At 44.5% G+C, this 16,992-nt stretch overlaps 1 pseudogene; it reads right to left on the bottom strand.

Moving 5' to 3' along the window:
• Positions 1 to 7,064: 7,064 nt before the first annotated feature.
• Positions 7,065 to 16,648, bottom strand: LOC101765779 (annotated as a pseudogene).
• Positions 16,649 to 16,992: the final 344 nt, after the last annotated feature.

Genomic DNA, 16,992 nt, shown 5'->3' with positions numbered 1-16,992 from the left:
AGGAGTCGTATTATGGTTTCATACAGGAGGTATGAGAACTCGAATACGGACTGTTGTACATCCCTTTATTTCTTTGCAATTGGGTGAAGCTAACTGTCGTAACTAAAGATCAGTACGGAATGATAATAGTAGATCTGAGCAAGACTGGATATAGTGATGACCCATTCGTTCTTGCCAATGATGTGCATCAGGTTTTCTATGTGAAGGACATGTGTAGCAAACCCAAGAGAAATCCAGAAGAGACATGGGAGCCAAAGTGCCACATAGTTCTTCCAGGTAAAAGAAAAAACATGGGAGTCGAGGATAAAACAGACCAATCAGATGATTATGATCAGTTTGATGGCATGCCTCCATTCGCAGTTGAGGTTGACCCAAGCATCCTGCTATTCAAAGAAGAGGCTCCATACTTATGCCGCGATCATAATCAAGGAACTTTCGTGAAGAAGAAATTTTACAACGTTGTATTGTAATGCACTAAATTTACATGACCTTTGTGTAGTACTTGATACAATTTTTAATTTAACCTATATATGATTTCATGTGTTATTAAATTTGTTGAGGTGAAGATTTATTAGATAAACATGAATAATGTTAACCACATACATACATGGATTTTTTTGCACGTTGAAATTATTTAATTGAATAATTTCTTGATCATAGCGTTGCAGTAAAATAACTATTTTAGAGGCTAAACGAACTGATATAGAATTAATGACTAAATCACACTTATTGTCAATATACTCCTAATTAAATATATTTTTGCATGTTCAAAATATGTGAAGTTTTTTGTTGCTGCATCTTGAAATGCAGTGAAAATATAAATAAAATCATTTTGCAAATAATAGGCGGGAGATGAAATTGTGGGAAAAGTCCCTTTTATCCCGGGTGCCAATAGAAACCGGGACAAAAGGCCCCCCTTTTATCCCAGTGGACAACTGCAACCGGGATAAAAGGGTCGCTTTCGATTCCCGCCTGGGACATACCATTTTATCCCAGTTACAATTAGCAACCGGGATAAAAGGGGGCCCTTTTGTCCCGGTTGGTGTTAGCACCCGGGACAAAAGGGCCTTTAGTCCCGGGAGCAATTGAGAACCAAGATAAAGGGGGGGATAAAAGACACTGTATCCTCTTCTAGCCCCCACGCCAGTTACACTTAGCTAAATTTTCACACCACCGCCAAGATCCCGCGCCCTCTCGCCTGCTCCGTCGCTGCCCGTCCGCCTCCCTCGCCTGCCGCCGCCATCGTTGTCCCCCATTGCCCCAGCCATCGTCGTCCCGCTAGCCGACCGCCTCACCCACGCCCGGACCGCCTCCTCCTCCATCGTCCCGGACCGCCTCTGATCCTCCTCCGTCGCGCCCCCTCAACCTCGTCGCCGCCGACCGCCTCAATCGTGGGGCCTCATCGCCGCCTCCGTCCGAGTCACCGCCTCCGTCAACGCCACCTCCTCTATCACTGCTGCACCCTCGTTCGTCGCGGGGCCTCCTCGTCACTGCCTCTGTCGTGCGTGCTGCCTCCGTCCCTCGTCGCCGGCCGCCTCCGCCCATCGTTGTTGCGGCCACCTCGCTCCGTCCCCGCCTCCGCCATACCGCTGCCCCACACGCCGCCGTCCCGCTGCCTCGGCCACCTCGTCGCCCAAGCTAGGCACCGTCGACCACGCGAGGTCCGCCGGCACTGGCGTCGGGAACGAACAGCTCTTGCTGACGCAAGCCCACCGGCTTGCGTCAGCAAGGGCCTTTTTTATTTTTTTAGTTAGAAAATGAATAGAAATTAGTAGATTAGTTAGAAATTCAATAGATATTTGTAGATTAGCTAGAAAATCAGTTGATAAATTTTGTAGAAATTCATTCAAATTAGTAGGAATTAGTAATAATTTGCCAGAAATTCCAATAAATATGTATAAATTAATAGAAATTTGGTAGAAAGTCTTACAAAGTACTACTAATTTGTTGAAATTTGTATAAACATTCCGGACTTTGTGGGTTTCATGTTATTGTAAAATTAGTAGGAATTAGTAGTAATTTGCTAGAAATTTCAATAAATATGTATAAATTAGTAGAAATTTGGTAGAAATTCTTACAAAGTACTACTAATTTGTTGAAATTTGTATAAATATTTCGAGCTTTGTGGGATTCATGTTATTTTATGATTTCATGTATATACCCTTACGTACATGCAACTAAGGCGATTTCTATGATTCATGAGTGTCATGTATGATTCTATGTATGTTTCAATCAGTAGTTGAAATGGCAGACGACGAGACCGCAAGGTATCTCATGGAGCAGATAATCGCTGGTGATGGTAGTGGTGACAACCTTCCAATATCGTAAACCAATGAAGAGGGTACCCAGGCGGACATGTTCCTCAACATGTCCGGTGATGAGAATGAAGAGCATGAGCCCCAGCAACACCTTGCCATGGCGGAAGGTTACAGCGAGGTATATAATTTGTATTGTTTGACACCACCGTTAATAGTACGTACTAATTAACGAATCTTGAACTGTTAGCTCTTTGGATCGACGCAAGGGCAGAAGACCCGAGGTCGTACAAAGGTGATGGAAGGGAGGCTTGTCATCACGGAAGTGACAGAAGAGGGCAGGCCGGTTGCTCCCGAGAAAGTAACAAACAAGTACGTGAGTCAGATTGGGGCAATAGTAAGGAACAACGTGCCTATCAGCATCAGAGAATGGAAGGGCAAAAGCACTAATCCGTACGCGCTCCTGGAGACACAAAATAATATGATGTGGGAAAAAGATGTCAAGAGACATTTCACATTTCCCGAATGTTATATTGAAAAGGATGTGAAAGCGTGAACGCTGAAGAAGATGGCTACACAATTCAAAACGTTCAAGAAGATGCTGGATGCCAACTACATTAAGAAGGGCCGAACTCCAGACTTCAATGTGTGGCCAAAGTTGAGGGACCACTGGGAGGCATTTGTTGAATATAAGAAGAGTGAAGACGGTGTGAAAAAGATCCTGAGCAACACTACAAATTCTAGTCAGAAGGCGTACCATCATCATCTAGGGCGAGCTGGTTATGGCATAGCAATTCCTAAATGGAAGAAGATGGAACAAGATCTGATCGAACGGGGAATCGTACCTGCAACTATTGAATGGCTCGAACGATCGAAAAATTGGTGTTACGCTCATGGAGGCTACTTGAGCCAAGATGATGGGACGTTGATATTCAATGAGACAATACGTGAAAAGGTCGAACGTCTTATGAAGAACATTGAAGATTCTAAGGCTAGGAGGTTGAAGGTGGACCGAGAGAATGATGAGCTCACATTGGCCCTCGCTAATCCTGAGCACCCAGGACGTTGCCGAGGGTTCGGGGTCATTCCGTGGAAGTTTGCTTTCCGAGGCGACATCGCATCGTACAGAAGCCGCAAGCGAAGAAAGGAACAGATTGAGGAGAGCTAGCGGCAGATGCTAGAATCCAAAGTGCAGGCACAAAGAAGAAAGAATTTTGAAGGAAATCAATCATCGAGTGGCTCATGCAGTTGCGGAGTTGGCCCAATCTGGAGCATTGCTGAATCCAAACCGCGCCAGCCCTTCTCAACGCCTCCTGAGCAGTTGTGCTTCTACAGGGGTCCCCGATGCGCAAACGCCCAGGTTACCCGTGGAGGAGCAACAGTTCCCTGTGGATGCCATCACACAACGCACCACATGTGAGCTGCATACACTGGTCGGCAACCTCACTATTAAGGTATACTTATACATAATATTTATGCAATCTTGTCAATTGATCCACGCCTCGTGATCGGAGTTTAATAATTTGTTTACTTCTGCTATATGTACAGGTAGCATACGGAAGTGCGTTACCAACCCTGGCAGGGCAGAGCAGTCATGGCATGGAGATTCCACCTAGCTATGCTTGCGTCCGCATAAATCAACTTGTTGATAGCCAATATGAAGGCCTAGAGATCGACCTCCCGGGAGGCGACAGGGAAAGAACACTGGTAGAAGCACTTCATGGGATCATCCTATGGTGCAAACGCTACATCATCATTCCCGGCACGGAGCTATCTCCTCAGAGCTCAAGACCGCTCCCCGTAGATCCCCAGCAGCGACCTTCTCCTCATAGCTCGAGACCGTCATCTCCTGCACAACTTGCTCCAGGACCGTTGCTTCCTACTCTATCAAGGTCTCCATCTCCACAACATCCCGGTGGTGGGAGCGACGACGACAATAACAACACCCCTCCCCGATCACCGTTGCCGGGATCAAGAGCAGCCCCGATGAAGGAACTTGTAGCACCACTAAAGAAGTCACAAGCACCGCCTCCCAAGCAAAGAGAGAGAAAGAAGAAAACAAAGGAGCCTGAAGTGACTCGTAAGGAACGCTGGGAGGCAATGAGTCATGCAGAATAGTGGGCAGAAATCCAAGCAGATGCCAGTGCGTGGTTCAAGAAACAAGCTGAAGAAAAAAAGCAAGGGAGATGGAGCCACCACCAGTAAATTGAAGAGATTTAAACTTTTTTATCAGGATGGAAGAAGGAGCCAAGAAAAGGATACCACTCTTATCAAACTACGAACGAGCTTTAGTAAAGGCTGATGAAAGGGACAAAAGGAAAGGAAAGTCATCTTCCAGTGGTGTTGTCCCCAACCTCGAGCATTTATCAAAAAAGACGCTCAAAGGGTAGCAGCAATGCCCTTGGATCAACAAGTAGAAGTATTGAAATTCATGCAAGAAACAGGTCTGGGACTTGATGAATGTTTAGGGCAAGTTGAGCCGCCAGCTGCACCGCTTCCTGAGCCGAGATGGACTTATGAGCTAGGCAAATCTCTAGTAAGGCCTGAGTTGGTACGGAAGCTATCAACAAAGATGTACGAATTCCATGAATGGTACATAAAGGTGTCCGCCGACTCGAGGGAGATATTGGACCTTAAGGTAAACCGATAGATTTTTACGGCGAAGGCGAGAAATTTCTGTAGCTAGACTTCCAGGATATATACGAAGTGTACCATCATGATGTCCTGGACGTCTCTCTGGTCAGCGCCTGGGTTCTGTAAGTGTCCGTTTATCTCTACATGCAAATTTTGGCTCATATCAGTATTTTTTTGTGTGCGTCACCATACTAACTTCGTCTTCCATTTTATGTAGGATGCTAATTCAGACATGCCGATGAGAGGTGTACCTACATATTGGCTTCATGGATCCATCCGTAGTTAACCAAAAACAGATACAATTATCGCTGGAAAAAACTTTGGTGGAAGTATACAATTTCCTGGACAAACAAAAATTCAAGGATTTCATACTACTTCCATACAACTTCAAGTAAGTGTGTGTATACCGTCTACTTTCGTTGTCTTTTTCCTTACCTGATTAATGTTAGTTAGCTCTAATATACATGAACATTTTACGTACGCAGCTTCCACTGGATCCTTATTATAATTGAGCATGAAAGAAGCCACGTCACTGTCTTCAATACATTAAGGAAAGATCCGACGGAGTACCAAGACATGCAAGACATGCTAGGCTTGTAATAATTCTGGACCTTTATCTCTATGCAAAAGTTTGTTTCCTAAATTTTATCCCTGTTACACTATATCATTCATTATTCTAATCCGCAGCGCATGGAAACAATTCATAAGGACACACAAAGGTCCATTCAAAGAAAAACTTACATGGAACACAGACTTCCCGGTACGTATGAAGTCTGCACATTTAGTATATTGTATAACACGAATATTTCATAACTTATTTTTTTCCGCACTGAAGTGCTTAAGATAGGAACCCAGGAATAATCTATGTGGCTACTACATCTGTGAGCACATGCACAGTTTTCTGGGACCCAAGGGACTAAAGATGACGTGGCACAACTTTAAAGTACGTAAAATAAAACTATTACTAGTTAATTATTTTCTAGCTCCTTATATTTAATTGTTCATGTGACATTCATAAATTTTCAAATTATAGATGTTAAATATTCAACAAGGACTCTTGAAGAAAGAAAGAGTAGCGGCAATATGTAAAGGTCTCATTGGATTCCTAATGGACGAGGTAGTAAATCCAAAAGGAGAATTTTATTACAATGGACGACAATTAGACGTTCCGAGCAACACCTCGATGGGATCAAGATTGTAGATATATAGTTTGATTTGTATATATAATACACGCTAAGATCGATTTGTACTAGTTGAATTGTGTATATGAATTGTGTATATATATAGTAATTGTATAATTACAAATTTCATTCATTTAAATACTAGTTGATTTCATTATAAAAAAATCTCAACTACTAAAGGTTAACAAAAGGACCGCGGTACTACGTACGTGATGCATGAAAATTTCAGGTGCCATGCAGGGCGCCATGCAGGATGCCATTTAGTCTCGGTTGGGAAACCCAACCGGGACTAAAGGGGCACCCTTTACTCCCGGTTGCTTTTACCAACCGGGAATAAAGGGTCTGTCCGGCGCCTGACGTGGCAGGCCCTTTAGTCCCGGTTGGTGACACCAACCGGGACTAAAGGGTGACCTTTACTCCCGGTTGAAGGACCCGGGACTAAAGGCCCCCCCTTTTGTCCCGGTTAGTTTATCCCGGATGGATTTTCGGGAGATATACATCCTACCAACCAGGACTAAAGGCCAGTTCTCTACTAGTGATTTAAACAAAGTTTTTTATATCATCTTTGAAGAAAAACAATATAGTAGAAATCCTTTAAAAAGGATTTTCCATAAGAGCTGGTAAAGATCGAAACGTACACATTTCAACAAAAAGTAAATTTGTAGGATAGTTTTCTCTGCACATATTGTTTTAGAAAATATTTTTTCAGTGATTAAGAGTTTACGACTTTCTTTAATCGTTTGGGGTGTGCGTGTGTGTGGGGTGAGTACCTTTCAGGCTTTCACTATTTTTCTTAGTTCAAAATAATTTTCTACATTTTTTCAAGCTTTTTCTGAAGGATTTTTCAGTATTTTTGGGTGCTAATGGAAAATTGACTGAGAATTACGAGAAATTGAACTTTCTAGAAGCACCATCTGGAATAACAGCATAAAAAATGAAAAGCAAAAAGTTAGTGGCAAAGTGAAGAGCACTGTTCAATTTAGTAGCATATAAATAAAGTAAACGCCCTGAAATTATGAATATTCTGCTGGTTTGTAAGTTCACATATTATGCACCTCACATGCACAAAATCTGTTGATCATAACATCATTTACAAAAGTTAAATACAGAAGGGAAGTGTTCTTGAACAAAAGTAGTGTTTCTAAAGCAACTGAACCAACACACAGCACATACATGGGTGTTTCAATGTACAATAAAAAAAAAATCAAAAGGAAGAATTCATGGCTTATTGGAATAAAAAGGGATAAAGTGCCCAACAAACACAGTTCTGAGCAGACACATCATACAAGCATACCACTGGAGAATTTACCATCTAGTTGTCCTAGATACGAATCTCTGGAACGTGCTGCATCTTCTGGTGCATCCCACTCGTTTGCCACAGAGTTTTAAACTCATCGTGCAGGTACAGCAGCCAAAGCCTCTTCAGAGAAAGAAGCAACTCGATGCCTTGAGGAACCTTATCCAGTTGTGCTAGGGACACAATGTAAAGACCTTCAATACGTGGAAGAGCACCATCTCCGATTTCCATCTGCTTGACATCCGGCATTCGCTTCAAGACGAGCGTCTTCAGGTGAGGAAAACACCCAGCAGAAAGAACGGTAGGATTTGTAACACCTAAAATTTCTATAATTCAAACTCATTAAAATTTGCTCAAATTAAGGTGTTATTTAAATTTTAGGCATTTAATTCCATTTTCTTTAATTCAATTAATTCATCATAGGAATTATTTGTGCATTCATGCTGGAGCATAATTTTTGGTTGCTTGAGTTTGAATCAAAGTTTGAATTTTGAATTTCCAAATTTGAATTCAAATTCCAAAACCCCTTTTCTTTTTCTCTTTCTTTTTCTTTCTCCTTCTTTTTCTCCTGGGCCGAAACTTCCTTCCCTCCTCTTTCTTTTTCTTCCTTCGGCCCAGCCGCACCATCACCACCGGCCCGCAACAGCTCCGCCGGCCTCCTCTTTCTTTTTCTCCCGCGCGGCCCAGCTCCCCGCCGCGTCGCCCCCTCCTCCTTTTCTCCGCGGCCCAGCTCCGCCTCCGCTCGGCCTGCTCCGCAGCTCGCCCGCTCGCGTTTCCTCCGCGGCCCGCGAAGCGCCGGCCCACCGCTTCACCCCGGCCTGCCGCTCACCCCCGCCTCGTGGCCCACGAGCGCGCGCGCCGGCCCGCGCAACCGCGCCAGCCCGCCTTCGCCCGCGGCCGCCGACAGGTGGGGCCCACCACCGTCTCCCACCTCCGGCCGAACTCCTCCCGCAACCGCCGCGCGCCGTCTCCGCCGCGAACTCCCTCCGCTCCGCCTCCTTCGGAGGGGTTTAAACCCCCGGGGCCTCTATCTCCAAGCCCTATAAAAGCCGCCGCCTCCTCCCGGTCTCCTCCGCCCAAACGCCAGCGCCGCAGCACCCGAAACCCTAGCCGCTCGAGCTCCTAGCGCCGCCGCCTCTTCCTCGCCGTCGCCCGCCGCCTCCGGTGAGCTCCCGACGACGAGAACCCCCCCAAAACGGGATCGCCGCACCCTCCTCTTTCTTCTGGTGCAACCCGCGCTTCAAATAGTGCCCCGGAGCGCCGTTTCGGCCAACTCCGGCGACCCGCCGCCGCTCGCCGCCGCGCGCCGCCGCTCGCCGCCGCCGCCGCTCTGTTTCCCCGCCGCCGTCGCGAGTCGTGGACGACCGTGGCCGTCCGATCTCGATCCGATCGCGTTGAAAATATTTACAGATCGCGTCCAGATCAACCCGCGAATCAACCCGCGGTCCAGATCGCGTTGAAAATATTTACAGATCTGCCCTCGCCTTTTTCGGTTTAACCCTTGAGCTTTCCAGAAATCAACCCGCCGTCCGGGTTTGTTGTTTTTACGCGTCAGACCCTCGGTTTATACGCATAATTACGTATAAGCCCTCGGTTTTCGCGGATAGGCCCTAAAAGTTTTGTTTTTCTTACAGAAAGGTCCCTGGATCTTGTTTTAATCATATCTTTTGCATCTTAACTCCGTTTTTCGCGTTCTTTATATCCACGTGTTCGTTTTAAAGCGTAGATCATCTTTTCAAGCTTATTTTCTCTGTTTAACTATGTTTGGTGTACTGTTTTCTTACTTTTGCCTATGTTTGCTTGTATGTGCTCGTGTGACGCGTGTAGACGCCCCGCAGTTCGAGGGAGTTGCCGATCAAGCCTTCGAAGAGTACGAACAGCAGGAGCAAGGCCAAGAAGGCAAGTCGTGTCCTTGATCACTATCTTGTTGTCCTATACACCTTTACTTTCTCGTACTTAACATTTACGCTATGCACATATTAAGATTAAATTGATGGGTCCCAATTAAGGTTCGCCTAGATTGATTTACCTTTGCCTTGACCAACCGGTTTACTTTATGTTGGGTAGCTCATGCTTAGTGCTTACTTGGTACATGGTGGTTTAACTACACACAATGCTTAATCTTGCTTTACTTCTGTTATACCTTTCATTAAGACAAGATCATTATTTGTTAATCGGAACATGGAGAACCACCCAGGAAAACAGTGCTACCACAAGACTAAATGGCTCTGGTCTTGGCTGATTAATTAGAAACTCTAGCGTGGGGTTACCTTACCGGAAGGGCAAGAGGGGAGGCGTTGATGGGATATAGCACTCGCTCTCTTGGGAAGTGGGCTTGGCTAAGACACTATGCCCTCTAGGGGACTGCTATGTTTCGCTTCGACCTGAAACCTTAGCGGGTTACCACATTGCTAGCGAATCTTTGTAAAGGCCTCGTAGCGTCCCTATGCAATCACACCTCGGAAGTGTGGTATGGTGCCTAGCTAGCATCGCATGGTTGGGTCCAAAGTTCTTTTGAACTTTTACGCGACTTGTGGGTAAAGATGTGCCACCTCTGCAGAGTGTTAAACTAATCGATCAGCCGTGCTCACGGTTAAGAGCGGCCTGGACCCTCACATGATAATATTATCGAAAGATGGATTAAACTTGTGATCATTTCATGCATTTGTTGCTTACTTTTTGTTCATGTTTAATTTCGGGTGGTATGAACTTATACTTAGTTAATTGCTAATAAAACTTGACCAACTTAATTAAAAGCGAATGCTATTTATGCCTTAGCCATACCTTGAATTAGCCTTACACTACACTATTCCCCACGACTTGTTGAGTACCAACCATAAGTGTACTCACCCTTGCAAAACCGCTGTTCAGACCCAGTTAATTGGGAAGAGGAGTACTACCCCGACTTCGAGGAGTTCTAGGCGTACGTTTCTTCAGTCGGCTGCCTGTGGAGTCGTCATCGTCTTTGGAGTTCCGCTGCGTAATAATTAGACTTTGTGGTTTATGTGAGACTTTCGGTCATGTAATAATGGTTAATACTCTCTTTATTCGATTTAACACTGTCTTTGATATTCACTATTGTCGTACATGTGTGTAACTTGATCCTGGCGCACATGTATTTAATGCACTCGATTTTGTCCTTAAAATCGGGTGTGACATGCTTGCACTATTCACCCTGTTAAGACTTAAATAGGTGAGATTTGGCACGTGTGGAGCGAGCACACTCAGTGGATCTTCTCCAAGCTGACACCAGCTTAACGCTAAATATTTGAGATGTTCCCCATGATTGCGAAATATCGGATACTTCAGTGTCCCAGAAGCCCACTGGCCCCTTACAATTAACCTGTGGAGCTTTGTGGAAATCGGATCAAGGGCTTGGAGGCAAAGTGTCTCATTCACATCTCTTGCAGAGATAAGCAGGCTGGAAAGAAGTGGCATCGTCGATAGGGTCGCAAAAAGGTTTTCACAATCAGAAGCACTTACATTGTCTATCCATATGCTTCTGAGCTGCATCAGTTTCTTCAGCTGCTCAGCCAAGTCTTTGCTCACTTGCACTGTCTCTAGAGTCTGCAGTTCTTCCAGGTTCGACAGCCCTTTAGGTGATTCGACTCCGATAAAATATCTGAAATCTGACTGCTTTTCGTCAGCGAACCTGTCAGCCAAAAGGTGCCTCAACTTCTTAACCTTAACAATACCTAGTGGTAGCTTCTCTATTTGGGTTTGCTTGATGTCCAGAGTGTGGAGATTGAAGAGCTTCTCAATTGACTCTGGGAGTGACTTGACATTGGTGCGCCTTAACCCAATGTACCGCAGATTAAAGAGATTCCCTATAAATGTGGGCACCTCGGTGATATTAGAATCTTGCAGCTCTAGAACAGTCAAGTTCTTTGATTCAGATAAAATTGAGGATAACAAATCAGGGGTGGACGAAATCATTCCATGAGCTACAAGGCTTCTAAGACGTGGAAATTTAACCTTAAGTGAAGTATTAACTTTCCACCTACATAATGACAACCGGCGAAAGTATTATTGCTTCATAATCATTTGCAGAACCAAACTTTTCTTCTTTGGCAACGGAGAGTGCCAGATCCCGCATAATACCATGCATCTTGCAAGTGCTAACCCTTCCGAGCTCATCATAGTCCACAACTTCAAGCATATTGCGGTGAATCAGTTCCATGAGATTTCCCTCAGCCACCTCCTCTGGTGTATTCTTTTCTCTGCTCAGAACAAAGCCTTCTGCAACCCACAGCCGCACGAGGCTTTCTCGTGACATGGGGTAGTCTTCAGGGAGCAAGCTACAATACAAAAAGCAATTTCTGAGGCCTAAAGATAGATCATGATAGCTTAGGTTTAATATTGCTCGGACATGATCATTTGTTGACAACTCACTCCTTAGTTGATTATATGTTTGATTCCAAATAATGTATTTTCGTGGTCAATTGTAACAATTGCCAGCGGCCTATTGTAACAATTGCCAGCGGCAGGCCATGACACCTATCCACTATAGATGTAGCAATTTCCTCAAACTCCTTGGGGCATTTGTGGTCCTCCTTGTTGTGAAAAGCCCTTCTGCAGAAAAGGTCAAATGCATCAGGGCCATCCAATGGTTCTAGCTGAAGGTGGTGGTCCAACAAAGCGATGGCTCCAACATGATCCTTTCGTGTAGTAATGATAATACGACTTGCTTGGTGATTCTGGAAAGCATCATGTATTTTGAAGTATACCTCTTGCTCCCATACATCATCTAATACAATCAAACATTTTCTATTTTGGAGTTTTTTCTTTATTTCTGCCTTCAAGTCGTGTACATCCATTTTGTCAATTTCTGATGGTACTGGTGGTACCATGTTCCCAATCTTCCAGAGTAGCTTTCTCAACAGAGCGTCTGCCGAGCAGATCTGTGACAACAATCCAAGCATGCACAGGGAAGTTGACCTTTTCACGTTCATGAAGATTTGTTACCAGGGTAGATTTTCCCAACCCATCCATACCCGAAACTGTTATCACGGTGCTATCCAGCTCATCCGAGTACAGCCATCCAGACAGCAATTTTCTATTTTTTTCAATTCCTACTAGATCTTCATCTTTGACAAAATCTGGGAAACCATCTTGGGACTGCTGCCTTTCAATCATGGCAAGTTTGTCAGGAACAAGCTGGGAATGCTGAAACCACTGATCCTTCATCAGTTAACTTGTTGAATGTCCTGTTCTACCATAGCTACTTCATCAGCAATATTTTTTTTGGACGTACGGCAAAAGCTTTTCCGAATTTTTATTAGAAGAGGTAAAAACCAAATAAGATAGAAAAACAAAAAAAAAACTCTATGTACATGGCTCTCACTGCACCAACTAAACAGAACTCCCAAGAGGGAAAGGAGAAAAGAACAACAACTGCCAGATCCACTTCAATGAGAGAAAGACCCCACTTCAAAAGACAAAATTGTTGCTAAGTTGGCTCCTCCACGGGGCTTCGTGCGTTTTATTGGCCAACTGGAACTGTTGGATGCCTTCTTTGATAGAGAACACGACGTCATCCACCACCGGTTTGGTTTCATGATTAAAAACTCGTCTGTTGCGCTCTTTCCAAATGTTCCACCAGAAATATATGATGAGGCCGTCAAAGAAATTTTTGTTCCGTTTGTCGATCATGCTTCTGCATTTCTTCCACCACTTGTGGATCGAAGGCGATGTGTTGCTTGGGGGTAAGTGGTTAAGAGAAAACCATCCCTGCAGCTGATCCCAGACTGCCGTTGTGTAAGGGTAGTTCTTGCACAGGTGTGTGGGTGTCTCCAAGTTCAAGTTGCATAGCTTGCACTAAGGGTCATTAGGCCACCCCCGCTTTTCCAAGTTGCCCGCCGTTAAGATTTTCCTATGCGGGAGAAGCCAGGCAAAGATCCGGCATTTTGGTTCAGTTCTAGCTTTCCAAATTGGGGTGATACTCAACTTCTTCAGTTGGCCTTGGAATTGTATGCGGTATGCACTCTTTGTCTTATACTCCCCGTCCTTCATCCATCTCCATGATATTTTATCTTTGGCATTAGGGTCACGCTGTAGCATATTTATTTTCTCAAACAGCTGCACATACTCTCTAATTTCCTTCCCCATCACGAGTGGGTAAACCTGCGCAATCCAGTAGTTATCTTGTAGGGCCCGTTGTACAGAGAAGTTTTTCCTTTTAGATCGTTGGAACAAGAGTGGTGCCAAATGTCGAATGCCAGAAGTTTGCTTTCTTTCCATTGCCCACCATTACTACTGTTGACGCATAGAAGAGGCCTTTGTCATTCTTATTGCACGGGATATCAAGCCCTACCCAAGGTCTCTTGCTATACTTCCCATGGAACCAGCACCATCGCATTCTTAGAGCCCTCGCAAGTCTCTCGAGGTAGAGGATCCCAAGCCCTCCCATGTCCTTAGGCGTGTACACTGTTGGCCATTTAATCAAGCAGTGTCCTCCATTGACCTTTGCTGGTTCCTCTCCTTTGCAAAGGAAACGCAGGTGATCAATCTATTTGATTAGCCATTTTTTAGTAGGGAAAACTGTGAGGTGATATATTGGTTATGATGTTAACACACTCTTCACCAGTGTTTCTCTCCCAACCGATGATAAACTTTTACCTTTCCATCCAGGGAGCCTTCCACCGATCTTGTCAATTAATGGTTGGACGTCCACCCTTCTGAGTTTGCGCGTGTGAAGAGGCAAACCCAAATATTTTCCAGGGAAGGATGAAATTTTTTTCCCAGGAAGTCCTCTAGAGCTTCTGAAATGGTTTCGTTGGTACACCGGATAGGGAATATTTCCATTTTAGTCATATTTATCTTGAGTCCTGAACATTCTCCAAAGATATGTAACAATTGTCCAATACGTTCTGTCCAGGTTTGCGAAAATATCTGCGTCGTCTACATAAAGGGAGCACCGTAGCTTTGCCACTCTAGGGAGGATTGGTCTTATGATGTTGTTGCTAGCTGCCAATTCCACCAGTTTTATGGAGTGGTTCAATGGTGAGGATGAACAACATGGGTGATAGTGGATCTTATTGACGGAGGCCTCTAGCATGCTTGAATTTTTTCCCGGGTCTCCCGTTAAGTAGCACCTTGGATGATGAGGTGGCTAATAGCATTGTGATCCAATCTCTCCATTTTTGGCCAAAACCTAGGGCCTGTAATGCTTCGATGAGAAATACCCAACTAAGCGAGTCAAAAGCTTTAGAGATATCGAGTTTTACAAAGATTACGTGCCGGTCTCCTTGATTTATGCATGGCCTTGATCACACTCTGTACATAGACGAAGTTGTCATGAATGCATATTTTTTTTATGAAGGTGTTCTGACATTCGGAAACTAGTTCATTCAATCTCGGAGGCAACCTATCTCCTAGCACCTTTGTTATGATCTTGGCTAGACTGTTAATGAGACTTATAGGCTGGAAATCTGCAACCATGGTCGCTCCTTCTTTCTTTGGCAGCAAAATGATATTGGCCTTGTTAATCAACTCCATACGCCTAGTCCTAAGAGAGTGGAAGGTATGGAGAGCTTGAATCAAATCCTCTCCGATCACGTCCCAACACTTCTTATAGAATAGACCAATAAATTCATCCGGGCCAGGTGATTTTCTGCTGGTAAGTGCATGATGACCTTTTTTATTTCTTCCGCCTCAAATGGTGCTTCCAGGTCGGTCAGGTCATGTGGTTGATATCCGAGATTTGTCCAGTTTAGGCTGAGGGATCTCTCTTGTGTTATTCCCAACAGATTTAGGAAGTGATTGTATATTGTTTCTTCTTTTTGGTGGTGGTTGTTGGTCATTGTTCCATTTACGGTGGTTAAGGACGGGATGTGTAGCTTTCTTCTTCTGTTGTTAGCATGCAGCATAAACAGGCGTGTGCATGCGTCTCCTTTACGTATCCATGTGAGCCGGGAGTGTTGTCTTGCACAGGCTCTCTGAACCGCAGCTAAGCCCACCGATTTCGCTTTTAGATATCATCGAAATTCTAATTCCTCTGTTGTAAGAGCTCTTTGTTCTTTAGTTGCATCCAAGAAAGGCAGCACCTCGTTGGCTATTGCCAATCGAAGGGCTAGATTGCCCAGGTTCTATCTCTTCCACAATTTAAGCGCCTTTGTTGTGTGAATGAGTTTGACATGCATATGTAGTATGGCATTTTGAGTATGCACTGACTGGCTCCATACTTCTTGTATAATCTCTAAGAAACCTGGCATGTTCACCCAATAAGATTCAAAGCGAAAGCCCTCATAGTTTTGTCTCTCTACATCTCCTGTCAAAAATAATGGGAAGTGATCTGAGCCCATGGTTAGCAAGGCTTGCAAGTCAAGATTTGGGAAGAAAAGATGCCATTCTGCTGTACCGAAGAACCAGTCTATCCTTGTGAACATTGGGTGATCTTGTTCGTTGCTCCAGGTGAAACGCCATCCATGGAGGTTGATTTCATTAGTTGGTTCTCGTCAATTTCCTGCTTGAAATGGTTCATCAAGTTTCTATTGAGCCTATTGTTACTTTTGTCCTCTGCCTTATATATAAGGTTAAAATCACCAACTATGACCCATTCCGTGAGTACTTGTCCTTGTAGGCTCTTCAGTTCCTCTAGAAAAAGTAGCTTGTCGTGGTCATCCTGAGGGCCATAGACGCATGTGAGTGTCCAATATTTGTTGTCTGCTTTCATAGTGATTGTTGTGGATACTGTGTGATCGGTGGTGTGGATGTTGTGCACATCGAAATGGTTCACTATTGCCGCTATCAGAATGCCTCCTCTTGTGCCAATGGTTGCTAACACAACAAAGTTCTTTGCAAAATTATTTCCCAAGGTCTCTGCCACGAGTTTAGATGTCCAGTGTGCTATTTTAGTCTCTTGCAGACATACTATCGTTGCTCCGGATGAATGAACCATGCTTCATACACTTGCTCTCCTAGCGGCCGCATTAAGCCCACGAACATTCTAACACAACACCTTACAATCTTTTTGCGACATGGATCAGAGGTACACAACTAAAACTAGACTCATGGTAAGCATCAACCTACGGAATGTCACTGAAAACTTTGACATAATGGGTACCCTTGATGAAGTACTTCATCAGGAACCCTTCTTCCTCTATCTGAAGAATATGATATGAGTATTTGTCTATGACATCTTCAACATGGTAAGCCACCTTTCGGACCTCCCCAATCCAACTCTTGACAGGCTTATCTATGAGGTAGACTGTGCCGATCTGTTCTATAGTATCACTCATCAATGTCAATTTCATCCTTATTTGATCCATTTTCAGAATCATGGTTGCTACCTCTAGCTGTTGCTGTCCTGGGAGACCAAGATATATACTGGGTGCGTGCAATAGGGCAATGAAGTGATTGCTGAGCTATGGTGGCTTGATGGGCTGTGCGATGGATTTTAATGGGCTCTAAGCCATGGCTCCTATCTGGCTTGTGGAAGCCAGATAGGAGCCCCCAAAAAGAGAACACTACTAGAAAATTGATCTCTCATCCCTAGCCTCAGTACCGGTTGCATTTGAAACCGGTACTAATGCTAACATTAGTACTGGTTCCAAAGGGGCCTGGAGCGCCCTGCTAGGACCCCTTTAGTACCGGTTGGGGACAACAACCGGTACTAAAGAGTGAG

The sequence above is a fragment of the Setaria italica genome, chromosome VIII (genome assembly GCF_000263155.2).
Source record: "Setaria italica strain Yugu1 chromosome VIII, Setaria_italica_v2.0, whole genome shotgun sequence".
In the NCBI taxonomy this organism is placed as follows: domain Eukaryota; kingdom Viridiplantae; phylum Streptophyta; class Magnoliopsida; order Poales; family Poaceae; genus Setaria; species Setaria italica.
This window is presented reverse-complemented; position numbering and strand designations above follow the sequence as displayed.